Consider the following 15,183-nt stretch of genomic DNA (forward strand, 5'->3'; position numbering starts at 1 on the left):
TGATACATTGCCTTAAAATTTCCACTAAGGCAATCTCACAGTGAGAAAGTCAGTGCTCAGTTTGACGTGGCCAGCTCTGTGTTTAAGGAGAACAAATGTGATGACACTGGAAAGAGAAAAGGAACAGGGCAGTGGAGGGTGAACGGCAGAGCCACGGAGCCGGTGAGGGCGTGAGTGAAGGCACGGCAGCGGGAACAGGGAACCGAAGAGGTGACGGAGCTGGAGATTGTCTGTGACACCATGAAGAGGAAAAGGCAGCCAGTTAGATACGAGTGAGGATGAGGAGAGAAGTGGATATTTATAAAGACTCAGAAGTTTCCAGCTTGGACATTTGGGTGAATAAATAACCAACTGGGCTAATAAATAACAAAAGGCACGATGGAATTTTGCACTTCCTCTTGTACTGAGAACTTGCTATAGCTTCTCTCATTAATTCTCATGACAGCCCTATGAAACAGGTTCCTTAATTATCTTCACTTTACAGAAGAATAAAGCAGAGGCCCAGAATGTTTACATAAAATATGCCTAAAATCGCCCAATTAAGAAGTGGCCGGGATAGTGGAATTGGAAAGTGCGTGCCTTTTCCAGACCTTTATGTGACACCACACAGAGTAGGACATCAGATGGACAAGCATATGTACAGACAGAGGCACTTGCTGGGGTCGGGGGAGAGGGGATTCTGCAGAGGGTCACGAAAGCACAGAGCAGATACCTGCAACCAGCAGCACACACAGCCAAGAAGCATTTTGCAGAGAAGAGCAATTCTCCACCGCCGAGGCTGTGTGGGTCTGGCCCTCGCCTCTGTAAATACACTTCGGTGAATTCAGTCATGAGGTCCAGCCAGCCAGCTGCCTGCCCGCTGGTGAATTTCTTTAAGGAATCTTGGCAGCCTACGTTCAGGGCCAATTCTGTTATGCTTGCTTCCACTAAATCAGGAAGAAAATTGAAAAGATTGACATACACACACATGAGCCTGTGTGGAAGTCTGGAAAGGTGATGATTGGTGCCCCAGCCATGACCTTTATTTTCCATTAATGGACCTGGGTGAGTGTCAGTTGTGTTTGAAGCTGCATAAAGTGAACTGAAATAAGAGGGATAAACAGGAACAGTTAAGAGCCTTTTTCAGAGGAATTTGGAGTTGATTAGATAACATCGTATACAAGGAGATGCTCTGATCAGACACAAATGGAAAATCAGCACCAAGACCAAGCATTGACCTGCCCAGCCAGACTGAGTTATTTTAAGCAACATGAAAATGGGAGCTGATCTACATATCCTTGATCTAAAGAAACCAGATAAGCATAAAGTCCAGAAAGATCCGCAACACTTGTGATTTTCTTTGGAGTCCTCTAAATAGAGCAAAATTAAGGTCAAGAAATTGGACATGAAGGTACAAAGAGAAAGCACACGTTAGGGGAATGAAGTTGTGGGCCCTTAAAAAGTTTAGAGCCAACAGTCAGGCCTCCCATTAAACTCCAATTTTTTTCCTGGCCTGAGAAATGTAAGGGAAAACAATTCTATACTCTGAATCTCTAAAGTATTTCATTGATTTTCATAAAAGCAGCCCAGCAGTCTGATGTAAGAAGTATTGGGGAATGTCCTACAGAGAATTATTTTTTTTTCTAACAAAACCTGATGAGATGTTACCGACTGGGTTCTAGAACTGGTAGGACCTCCCTGTGGACTGGTCTATTTCAGAGCGAAACCACTGACCTCGGGCAGTTTGCTGATCCTAATAGAATTCCTTGAAATTTGAATTTTGCTTTCCAAGAGGCACCCTAGATCCATTCCTGACTTTTGCAGATCCTTTTTTTTTCTTCTTCCCTTTCTCCCCTTTTACTCTCCCACTAAGTATGGATGGTTTCCAAGGCTCAGGGATTCCCTGCTCCTTTCTTCCTAGAACTCAGGCCTCTGCACAACTTCAGCAACCATCCACGTGATGATTATTATAAAAACTACAAGTCCAGTCTCATCTGTTCACGTACATGCCCACATCTTTATAAGGCATATATTATTACCCCCTGGACAATTTTATTTAGATCTATCATCCCCACCTCAAATGCATCATATTAATAACAAACATGCTAGGACTTCCCAGGTGGCACAGTGGTTAAGAATCCGCCTGCCAATGCAGGGGACACGGGGTCGAGCCCTGGTCCGGGAAGATCCCACATGCCGCGGAGCAACTAAGCCCATGTGCCACAATGGCTGGGTCTGTGCTCTAGAGCCCGCGAGCCGCAGCTACTGAGCCCGCGCGCCACAACTACTGAAGCCCACGTGCCTAGAGCCCGTGCTCCACCACAAGAGAAGCCACCGCAATGAGAAGCCTGTGCACCGCAACGAATAGTAGCCCCGGCTCGCCGCAACTAGAGAAAGCCCGCGCGCAGCAACGAAGACCCAACGCAGTCAAAGACAAATAAATGAATAAAACAAAACAAAAACAAAAAACAAGTGGTCTGAAAATATACAAACAGCCAATAAGCACATGAAAAGATGCCCCGAGTCATTAGCCATCAGGGAAATGCAAATCCAAACCATGGCTACCACTTTGCACCCTCTAGGATGGCTGTAAACAAAACACAGGCTCTGACAAGGGTTGGTGGGGATGTAGAGAAACTGGAGCCTTCATCTGCGGCTGGTGGGAAGGTGAAATGGTGAGGCCACCTTGGAAAACAATTTGGTAATTCTCCAAAGTGTGAAACATAGAATCACCGAATGACCCAGCAATTCCAATCCTGGATATATACCCAAGAGAAATGATGACATATGTCCACAAAAAACCTGTATATGAACATTCATAGCAGCATTTTTATTTTATTTGTGACAGGCACCAAAAATATTAAATCCATCCTAAGTCTGAAAATACTGGAAAAGTGTCTGGGCAGATCAGGGCATAATCTACAGAGAAGAGATTTTTTAGTAGATCTATGATCCAAAGAGGGAGCACTGTTTAAAGCGGCAGGTGTGACCTCAAAGGGGACTTTCAAAACGCTTTGCCTCTAGTGGAGAAAAAGGGCCAAAAAGGAAGGTAGAAATACTCTTTGGCAGTAGAATTGTGTAGAGGAAAAGAAAAATAAGAAGGCAATTTTAGGGTGCTATAGGATAAAAGAAAAGTGTGAAACTGGAAGACTCATTATCCTTCCCCTACCACCCAAACAACAAACAAACAAAACACTTGGATTGTGCTATACTAACTGAAGGTAGAAGGTGTTTATGGATCATGTTCTGGTGTGAATAAGAACTCTTTGATTAACCCTAGGTTACAAATATTTTCTCCCATGTTTATTTTTAAAAGTTTTGTAATTGTATATTTTAGATTTCTGATGCATTTTGAGTTAACTTTTTGTATAAGGTATAGGGTTTAGGTTGAGGTTTACTTATTGGTTTGCTTGTTTCATAATAGCATTATTTTTTTTTAATTTATTTATTTATTTTTGGCTGTGTTGGGTCTTCGTTTCTGTGCGAGGGCTTTCTCTAGTTGCGGTGAGCGGGGGCCACTCTTCATCGCGGTGCGCGGGCCTCTCACTGTCGCGGCCTCTCCCGTTGCGGAGCACAGGCTCCAGATGCGCAGGCTCAGTAGTTGTGGCTCACGGGCCCAGCTGCTCCGCGGCATGTGGGATCCTCCCAGACCAGGGCTCGAACCCGTGTCCCCTGCACTGGCAGGCAGATTCTCAACCACTGCGCCACCAGGGAAGCCCCATAATAGCATTATTAATGATAGCCAAAGAGGGGAAATATCCCAATTTTCTATCAATTAATGAATGGATAAATAAAATGTGGTCTATCTACACAACGGAGTATTATTCAGCCATGAAAGAGAATGAAGCACTGATTCATGCTACAACATGGATGAACCTTGGAAACATTATGCTAAGTGAAAGAAGTCAGATACAAAAAGCCACATATTGAATAATCCCATGTACATTAAATGCCCAGAATAGACAAATCCATAGAGAAAGAAATTAGTAAGCCTTATGCCAGGGGCTGGGAGGAGGGGGAGGGGGGGCTGATGGCTAATGGGTACGGGTTTCTTTTTGGAGCGATTAAAAAAGGTTTTGGAGATAGTGGTAATGACTGCACAATTTCATGAATATACTAAAACCCACTGAATTGTATACTTCAAAAGTGTTCATTTTATAGTATGTGAATTATATCTCAATTACAAACAAACTAATATACTGTGAAAACTAACTTGTTTTCACAAAACAACCCTCATCTCAATATTCCATTTTCATTGGTGACACCCTGTCACCTCAGGCACCCAGGTGCCTGCATTCACCCCAGCAGTATTTACTGGGTGTCCATTGTGTGTCCTGGCCCTAACAGCTAGCACTTACTGACCACTCAACCCATCCCAGGTGTTCTTTGATGTACTTTACATGGATTAACTCATTTAATCCTCACAATGACCCCTTCGAGCAGATGAAAAACTCAGGGCAGAGAGACTATGTAATTGCCTAAGATCACACTGCTTGTAAATGTCAGGGCATTTCAGGTATCAAATCCATAGAGTCTGAGTTCTAAATTGATACTTTTTATCATTACATACTATTATCCAACCCTATACTACATTATCCTACACCTACATTATCCACTACCCTCCAGGTGTATACCTGGAGAGGGAGCCTAGCTGAGTGGTTAATGGTTCAGTAAGCATTTGGTTCTATGACTATTGTTTTTGTTATTATGACTACACTACACTCTGGTCTACCGTAGGCAAAGTGGTATAAGAGATGGCCCCTGCTTTCATAAAGCTTATTTTCTAACAAACATTTTCACAAATACCTACAGTACAGATGTACTAAGTAGAGTGTGCTGTGTTCTACAGAAGCAGAGTGATGGCTCCCCTGCTGGGCGGGCAGGAAGGTGATGGTAGTGGTCACCTGGACGCTGGGCTTGGCTTGGGGTCTGTGTGTCAGCAGGTAGGCTGGAGAATGGGTCTAGGGGCACTGGGAGCCTTCACCCGGACCTGCCCGAGCCTGAGCCTCAAGCTGGCTTTCCTGCTTCCAGACTCTCTACCCTACAGTCTATCTTACAAACTTTTGCCAGACTGTTTTTCCTTAGATGTTGTTTAAAACCCATCTTTCTTTGAACGAAAACCTTAAAAGGGGGCCCTTTTTCTTCATGCTGAATCTAACCTCCTCTCCCTGGCCTGTTTAGAAGAGGGCCCCTCTAACTCGCCTGATTCAAACTACTCCTCTTGCTGCAGGAAGCTGTTCTCACTACTTCACAAATAGGTCCCCATAGTTTGATGCTCCTCTTATTTTGAAAGCCACAAAAAGCCAAGTTTGTAACTGTCTTCTAGCAACGCTTAGGATGGAAAAGCATGTGTTTTGTGTACTGGCTTCACGTTAAGTTCCTATTCTTGTTTTGGTTCCCCTCACTGTTTCTGCGCTATTTAAGGTATATTTGGTCCCGTGTAACTAGGAGGTGTGGGTAAAGGTGTTCCTATATAAATTGGCTGCTTTGGAAACCAGATGCCCCAGGAGGACCGTGGAATTTGTCTTCCTAAGAGACCTCTGTTTTTCTTTAGGAAAAGGCCTTTCCAGGCTCTTTATGGTGATGACAGTTCAAGGTCCCGAAGACATGACTGGAGGGAGAGTAAGGAGACAGCAGTCGTTGCTCCGTGTAGCAGGGTAACAAGAATTTAGGAGTCGGCCAGGCCACACGGGAAGCAGCTTCAAGAGCTGGGGGCAGTGCATTCTTGGGAGAGAGAAGTGGGCCTCATGACGAAGCAGGAGACGAAGGCTTGGGAAGGACGATCAACAAGAAATTTCTAGAGTCAGGGATGCTGAGTAATGTTTAGGACTGTGATGTTTGGTGCTCAGTTTTAAGCTGCTTTCTGTTCTGTCCTCTTATTACTCTCCAGACTCAGCAAGCCTTCCGGAAAAGCCTGTCATGCACAGCAGTCCTGGGCTGGGGGTGATTTGGGCAAGAGAGCAAAGTGGATTCCTGCAGACGAAAAGTGATGCCAAACAGGGCTGGCGGGGGGTGTGTGGAAGGGAGGTGGCTGCCACAGACCCCAGAGGTGAGAGGTACTAGAGGACAGTGAGGGCAGTGGGCTGCAGGGTAGACTAAGGCTGATACTGCTTGGAGATCTCCCTTTTCCTTTAGACATAATACAGGAAGGAGAACTTTGAAAAGGGGCACCACGCAGACTAGAAGTTGCCACAGCAAAGATAAGGTCTATATACATAAATCATAGCAATATTTTCTTAGATCAGTCTCCCAGGGCAAAGGAAATAAAAGCAAAAATAAACAAATGGGACCTAATCAAACTTAAAGACTTTTGCACAGCAAAGGAAACCATAAACAAAATGAAAAGACAAACTGGGAGAAAATATTTCCAAATTATGCAACTAACAAAGCATTAATTTCCAAAATATACAAACAGCTCATACCGTTCAATATCAAAAAAACAAACAACCCATTCAAACCATGGGCAGAAGACCTAAATAGACATTTCTCTAAACAAGACATACAGATGGCCAACAGGCATATGGAAAGATAGATGCTCAACATCACTAATAGAGAAATGCAAATCAAAACTACAATGAAGTACCATCTCACAATGGTCAGAATGGCCATCATCAAAAAGTCTACCATTAATAAATGCTTTAGAGGGTGTGGAGAAAAGGGAACCCTTCTACACTGTTGGTGGGAATGTAAATTGGTGCAGCCACTGTGGAAAACAGGATGGAGGTTGCTTAAAAAACTAAAAATAGAGCTACCTTATGACCCTTCAATCCCACTCCTGGGCATATATCTGGAGAAAACCATAATTCGAAAAGATACATGCACCCTAATGTTCATAGCAGCATTATTTACAATAGCCAAGACATGGAAACAACCTAAATGACCATCAGCAGATAATGGATAAAGGAGATGTGGTGTATATATATATATATATATGGCTCCCAGTGCCCCTAGACCCATTATATATACATATAATGGAATATTACTCAGCCGTAAAAAAGAAAGAAATATTGTCATTTGCAGCAACATGGATGGAGAATACCATACAAAGTGAAGAAAGTCAGACAAAGACAAATATTATATGATATCACTTATATGTGGAATCTAGAAAATAATACAAATGAATCTATATACAAAACAGAAACCGACTCACAGACATAGAAAAGAAACTTATGGTTACCAAAGGGGAAAGGAGGGGGTGGGATAAATTAGGAGGTTGGGATTAACAAATACACACTAGTATATATAAAGTAGATAAGTTACTGTATAACACAGGGAACAATATTCAGGATCTTGCAATAACCCATAATGGGAAATAATCTGAAATATATATATATATAACTGAAGCACTTTGCTGTATCCCTGAAACTAACACAATATTGTAAATCAACTATACTTCAATTAAAAAAAAATGATAAGGTCTATAGAGAGAGCTCCACACAGATAATCCTGTTCCACATTTTATAAACTGCCCTCCACCTTTTAGCAGAAGATAAAATGGAAAAGAAAAAGCACACCACTCTGTGTTTGCTCATGTAATTCCTCTTTTCTTGAATGATTCTGCCTTTCACTCTCCCAAACCCTACCTGTTCTGCAAGGCCCAAGACCAGTCTACCTCCCCCCATGCTTTGTCCCTCATTTCTTCCGACCGTCTCTCCGAGCACTTCTCGACGTGTGCTCCTCAAGATCAGAGGCAGCAGCACGACTTGAGAACTGGTGAGTGATGCAAAGTCTCAGTCCCTACCCCAGACCCACTGGATCTGGGGGTGGGGGTCAGCAACACATGTCTTACCAAGCCCCGCAGGTGATCCTGATGCACCAAAGTTTGAGAACCAACCCAGGGGCCAGAGGCATCAGAGTGGCAGTCAGATCATCTCTCTTCAGCACAACACCATCCAATGGATTCCCATCTCACTCCTAGCAAAATCCAAAGTATTTGTAACAGCCTTCAAGGTCCTACACGTCCCCTGGTTCACCTTTACCTGCCTGACCTCATTTGCCCCACCTCCCACTGTCCCTGTCACTCACTTCACCTCAGTCATGGAGGCGGCCAGTGATTGGAGAACGTACCGGGCTTGCATCTGCCTCAACGCCTTCGTTGGGGTGGCTTCCTGAGCCTGTCACATGCTCCCCCGATGTCTGCATGGCTCAGTCTCTCCCCTCCTGCAAGTCCTTTCTTTTGTGATGTCTGCCTTGGTCATACTGCTTGTAATTACGTTCACCCCCATCAAGACGACTCATTCCTATTTTCTGATTTTTCTCCATCACATTTATCTGTATATAACATTGTATATATTTCGCTTCCTCAAATTTTGTATTGTTTGTCTCACTCTGCTAGAATGTTAGCTAAGAGACCAGAGATCTTACTTCATGTTTTCCTATTTTGTTCATTGATATAGTACCTGACTCATGTAGTGATGAATATTCAATACGTGTTTGCCCAATGTGTGAATTTAGCACTTATTTCCTGTCTGCCCTGTTCAGGAGCTACCCCATCCACTGTAGTCTTTGTGGTTAACTAGTTTGTAAGCTCCATGGTAGAGATAACCCATCTTGGATGCCCTTCTTCCCCACCATGCTCAGCACCATGCTGAGAAATTAGAAAGCACGTGATACTTCTTAATTATAGGTCTGACCACATTGTCCCCTGGACTTGGGGTTCAAGACAGAAAGCCCATGCGATGCCCCATATTCATCTGGAGCTCCCTCCTCTCTACTCCCTCCAGATCACTGCTCAAAGCTCCCAGCCTGCTTCCTCTTCCTCGTCCAGCCATAATTCCGGGTCCTTTCCCCTGTTACATAAAGAGTCCACTCTCACTGGCTGCTGTCCCTGCCCCCAGGCTCTGCCTGCTCAGGCAGCCTCCATCTGTCCCTCAGCCGCGTTCCAGTGACCCAGCGTGACAGCCGAGATCCATAATTTATTAGAGCCCTTCTGCTGGGCCTTTTCTTTCTTTCTTTCTTTCTTTCTTTCTTTCTTTCTTCCTTCCTTCCTTCCTTCCTTCCTTCCTTCCTTCCTTCCTTCCTTCCTTCCTCCCTCCCTCCCTCTTTCCTCCCTCCTTCCTTCCTTCCTTCCTTGCATCACTGGTACCCAGGGCTTACTCAGCACCATCAGAGGGGCTGCAGGTGTTTGAAAGGCCCCCAAATGAAGGTAATTTGAGTCAGGTATTGGACTAAGATAAGCAATTAGAGACTCTGGAACATGCTGTGCAGGGGATAAACATCCTTATTACTTTAAATAGTGTCCTGGAATCTCTTCACCACCCTTCTTATATGCATTTGCCTGAATGTATAGTAAAATCACATTTTGCTCTTTGAAGAAACATGTACATGGTTCGAGGCTAAGAATCTCTGCAAGGGGGCCACTCGGCACGCATGAGTTGTCTTCTCAAACCTCAGTAGGAAATATGTGTTTTTAATAATCATCTGGTAATTAACAGCTGTGATTCCAAGCCTTTCATTAGGAAAAATAATAATAGTTTTACTTCCTAGTGCCAGCAGCCAGATGGGCAGCCGAAGAGAGAAGCCTCCAGCTATGTATCAGACAAGTAGAGAAGGTGGGGTCCACGAGCTCCCTGGCGACCCTGCAGCTGGCACAACATCTGGACGGGAGAACAAAACAACGGCCTGGATACCTGCACCCCACCCCCCATACACTGGCCCACTTAGCGCTAATCATGGTACCGGCTTATAATCCTGGCTATAAACGCTATAGTCCCTCCCTCTGCTGACTTGTTCGAAATGACCTCTTAAAAGATGCACTGCCTGATAAATAATGTCAAACTGGGAAATTATTTTGAAATATCACATGTTCATGAATTTTTTATTTGGTTTAAAGAAATTGCATCAGCCCTTAGGCCTTCTTGGTGCTGGCTACCACCACCTCTGCATCTCCCCTTCCCCCTGCTGGTCTCTGTCACCTCAGGGTCAGTGAAGAGCAAATCACCTTTGAAGCATCACCTGTCGGTAGCAGATACTCTCAGTATCTTCACAAATCTCTTTCTCTCTAACACAAACACATAGTTGCATACACATACATCCCTTGCTGAAGATATCAACAGTGGGGAAATAAGAAAAAGAAGGAGGGTGATAATAAGCAAATGATCTGGATATATTTTTATTATATTTCTCATTACTCTAGTGTATGGTCTCTCAGAAGCTTGGAATATGATGGCTGGAGTTTATCTGCTTGGCTGATACCATTTCAAACTTGACATGGATTTGAGGCTGTGTTACCACTCTCATAGAAAGAAAGAGAGGAAGAATGGAAGGAACAAGAGAGGGAAGGAGGAAGGGAGGAAAAAGGAAGGAAGAGTAGAAATGGTCTTCTGTAACCTACCATGTTTATTCCTGTCTTTGTTTGCAATATGTTTAATATGAACCTATCACAGGAAAGATCCCATACAGCAAAGCCATCTTAGAGGTGATTGAATTCTGGTCCAGTGGCTGTGTGATCTCCATCACTTGAGTGGAAAAGGACCAGTGGTAACTGATTCTTGACTCTGCACTATTCCATCCATCACCAGGAACAATAGCAGAGCTCTAGTTGACTTTCCAATCCTGCTTTGAGGGGCTTAATATTTTGATGGTTGCCATGGCAAGAAGGCTTAAAACACTACTGGGTGATATGAAAGGCAGAAGTAATGTTTCATAACTTTCAACAGCCAGACTCTGAAAAGAGGATTTGGGGTTTTCCATTTTATATAGTGTGGAAAGAATAGAAAACTGAGGCTCAGAAGAACTGGATTCCAGGTTCAGATGGGGCATTAAATAATTACATGACCCTAGATGGCTTGTCACTTTGCCTCTGGGCAGAAAGGTTCCTCTTCTGAAAAATTAGAAAATAGTCATGAATGCACTAAATATTGGGTTAAGAGAGTAATAATGTAAATTGTGGTCAAAGAGTTGGAATCTCTTCCCTCCTCTCCATTAACGAACTCTGAGACTTAACTTTGAAAAACAAGATTTTAAGCACATAGAGGTTTTGATACAATGGACACCAGATGACTGAAAAAATAATAATGAGAGTAATTACAGTTGTACTTGCATCTGTTATTATTTATTGGACCCTGACTGTACACCAGACATTGTGCCTGGTGCTTTATTTGCTTGAATCTTCACATCAACCCTAAGAGAGAGACAATTCAATCCTTACTGAACAGATCAAGGGACTGAGGGGAGGTCTAGGGAAGGTCATTACCTTCAGGGGGTCACACAACTCTGGCGGGGGGAGGGGGAACTGAAATCCAGGCATATCTGACTCCACACTCAGTGCTCTTAGCCATTATGCATATTTAATATTTATTAAGCACTTATGATGCCAGCTAATGTTCTAAATCTATCACAAACATTATCACATTTTATGATCACAAAGGTCTAATGAGGGAAGCATTATTATCTCCATGTCATAGATGAGAAAACCGAGGCTCGGAAAGTTTAGGTAACTTGCCCAAGGCCATCCAACCAGTAAATAGAGGTGCCAGGAATCTATCCCTTGTCCCTTTGCCCCCAGAGCCACTGTGCTAAGATAAAATTTGAGAGAGGCAAGGGCAGCATAACAGTATAAAGGAAAGAGAAAGCCTGTAGTCTCCTGGGCTCCAGTGGTAATTCTGATCCTATTAGCTGGGTTATTCTGGTTCCCGACTGTCACTTATTCTAACTGGGCAGGAGGGTTTTTTGGAAGGGTAACACATTATGTATTTTAAAAGATATTTTCTATTGTGCTTTCTAGTTCTAAAATCATTAATTTAAAGGGCATTAATTTTTTCCACAGGAAACATAAACAATTTCCATTAACTCTAAAAAGGAAAGCGTTTCTATGTACAAACCGGGAAGAAAAAGATGACAATAATTATCATTTAAGTACTTAGAATGGACCAAACCATGTGTGCTCTACTCATTTAACCCTTACAAAATCCCTATAAAGTAGGCACTTCTATCATCCCTATTTTATCAATAAGACGACTGAGGCAAAGGGAGGTTAAGTAATTTACACGAGATCTTATAGACGGTAAGTAGCAGAGATGGGTCCTGAACTCAGGCAGCCTATTTCACAGCCCACGCTTTTAACTACTATAATATATTGCTTCTGGAGTCAAAATTGTTCATTAGCCTAATGGGAGTCAACATGGTACTAAGTTGTATTGGGAATGCAGGGAGCTGTGGAAAGATTTCAAGTCTAGGTGACAGACAAAGTTGGGTTTGAATCTCAACATTGCCACCATCACCAGGCTGCCAGCTTTATTGGACTATATGATTAATCTCCCCCGACCCCCTTCATCACCTACCTTATATATCTATTGAATGAATGAATGATTTTGGGGGGGTTGAGCCAGCCTTTGAAATTACACATGTCTGAGTCCAAAGTCCAAGAGCTTTCTGTTTTCCAGGACGACCTCACAGAATACATTAATATAGAGCTGTCCAAAGCTGAGGGTTCTCCTGGCAGCATAAGCAAAGAGCTTGAGATTCGAAGACAGACACACTGCATTTAACATGGTGTATGGCTTCTCTGAGTCTCCACTTACTTCTCCATAAATTTGAGAATACGTTGACACATGTGCTTGTCATGAGAATTAACTTATGTCAAGCACCTAGCACCGTCCTGGCATGATGTAGTCATACAGCAATTGGTAACTTCTCAACTGCCTTTCTAAAAAGCATGTCAACTGAAGCAATAGTATCTGTAGCCTGGTGCTTTTTGAATTGTGGTGCTTCTTTGCTCTAAGGAAGCACCCACTAAAACACCAGGGCAGTGAGCCCTATGTTTCCTCCCACAAAGGTTTTCAAGGACGCAGAATATACGAAAAGTGAGAATGAACATCAGTGTGAGAATGACACCTTGTGGAAAAAGGAAGTCCACCATTTGGGCACACCCAGAACAAAGTAATTTCCCATTATTTGCAACTCCCACCCTTACGAGTGTGTCCTAAAGTTGAAGCTGCTGTTCCTCTTCCACTTAGATCTCAGAGAGTGACTTTCCCAGTGGGCGTAACGTGTGATGCTCTGGCTGCTCAGCTCCCATTAGTGTTGATGGAGCACAACAGGACGCTGCAAATAAGCAGGGTCCCCTTGGCCGCCATAAATGCCTCCACACTTACCAAGTAAGTAGCACGTTCAGCTTGGAATCACAGGCATGGAACGGCTTGTTGTCAAGTTCCTACGGCACTCAGAGGGCCATCTGGGAACTCCTCATTTCCCTGACTCGGCCCTCCTGAGGCATTGTCCCTTCACTATATTAAGCCTCCAAAGCTATGGGGCCTCCTGCTTCTGTTCTGAGCACCCCCGTGTGACCTCTGCGTACTTTATTGCAGCTTTCACTGCTACGGGTTATTAGTAGCTCTATCTTTCTTCCTCTCCCTGAAAGTTTTCTCTGACATCATGGAGCTGGCACAGCCAAACGCTGCCTCTCCAGGATGACACTTCATGGTTTCCCCCAGATTCAAAAGCTAACTGCCAACTTCTGCTTCTGGCCAAGACAGAGTGACAGGCACGAGACTACCCTCCTATCTGAAACAACAACAGCAACAGGAAAGACAAAATATATGAAACAGTAGTTTCCAAGACACTAGACATCAGACAGGGAAAGACAGTGATCCCTGAGAGATGGAAAACAGATGAGGTGCGCCCTGCCCTTGTCCCAACTTGCTGCATGGAGAGAGCTCCCCAACATGGGCGGGGTGGGTGGAGGGGACCAGGCAGAGCCCAGAGGACTCTCAGAATTGAGCAGCTGAGGAACCAGGGAGATGGTGGCAGTCAGAGTTCTCAGGATAGAATACCAGGCAGGAGACACCTGCCCAGAGAGGACTCCAGAGATCTGTCGAGGTGCCTCTGAGTATTCAGCAGAGTAGTTAGTTCATATGTGCAATGAAACTGCCAAAGTCTAGGGAAAGAACCCTCTAGAGGATTGGAGGGAACACTGCCCAGTCCAAACGCAGGGCCAGGAATACTGCCTGTACCTACCAGTCAGACTGGAAAACCTGTGACTCATGACATTCATAAGCATCTCACCTCAGTAGCTGGTCCCAACACTAAACATTGCATTGATTTCACCAAACAAATCTTACAAAAGTAAGACCCGAAAGAAATTGAATTTGTAGATAAAATCCCACCACAAAGAAACATGCAAGCCCAGGTAGCTTCATTGGTAAATTCCACCAAACATTTAAGGAAGAAATAATATCAATTATAAATAAACTCAGAAAACTGAAGAGGGGGAAATCATTCCCAACTCATTCTATGAGCTCGGCATTATCCTGACACCAAAATTGTAAAGAGACATTACAAATATCCATCCATTAATCAATCAATCAATCAATCAATAAGTAAATAAGTAAAACTACAGACCAATATCCTTCATGAACATATATACAAAAATGCTAAGTAAAACTACAATAAGTAAAACTACAGACCAATATCCTTCATGAACATATATACAAAAATGCTAAGCAAAATTTAAGCAAATTGAATCCAACAATATATAAAAAGGATACATCAGGACCATGTTTCTTTTACTCTAGGAAACCAATGTTGGTTTAATAGTAAAAAAATCAAAACAATGTAGTTCACAATATTAAACTAAAATAAGAAAAGCTATTAGATATTAATAAGATAAAAAGATTATCTCAGTAGGTAGAGAAAAAAAGACTCTTGACAAAAGCTAACATCAATTCCTGATTAAGGAAAAACAAAAAACAACTGTTAGCAAATTAAGGTGAGAAATTTCTCAATCTGAAAAACCTATAGCTATCAGCATATCTAAAAGTAAAAAACTGAATGCTTCCCCTAAAAAAATAAGAAACAGGAAAAGGAAGTCTGTTTACATGATTTCTACCAAACATTGTACTGGAGGTTCTAGCCAATGCACTAAGGCAAGAAGAGGAAACAAAAAGCATCCGGATTGGAAAGAAGTAATAAAACAGGTATCTGTAGGTGACATGATTGCCATTATAGAATACCTGATGAAATATATCAAAAAGTTACAACTAATGAGCATAGCAATTTTTCCAGATAAAATATTTTATGCAAAATCAATTGAATTTCTATATACTAGCAAAGAATAATCTGAAATTGAAATTAAAAAATAATTCCATTAAAAAAGCATTCAAAATTTAAATATGAATACTTAAGGTTAAATCTATCAAAGTATGTTGAAGACCTGTACCTTGAAGACTACAAAAGATAACTGAAGAAAATTAAAGAAGACCTAGA

Source organism: Eubalaena glacialis, chromosome 10, assembly GCF_028564815.1.
Source record: "Eubalaena glacialis isolate mEubGla1 chromosome 10, mEubGla1.1.hap2.+ XY, whole genome shotgun sequence".
Lineage (NCBI taxonomy): Eukaryota > Metazoa > Chordata > Mammalia > Artiodactyla > Balaenidae > Eubalaena > Eubalaena glacialis.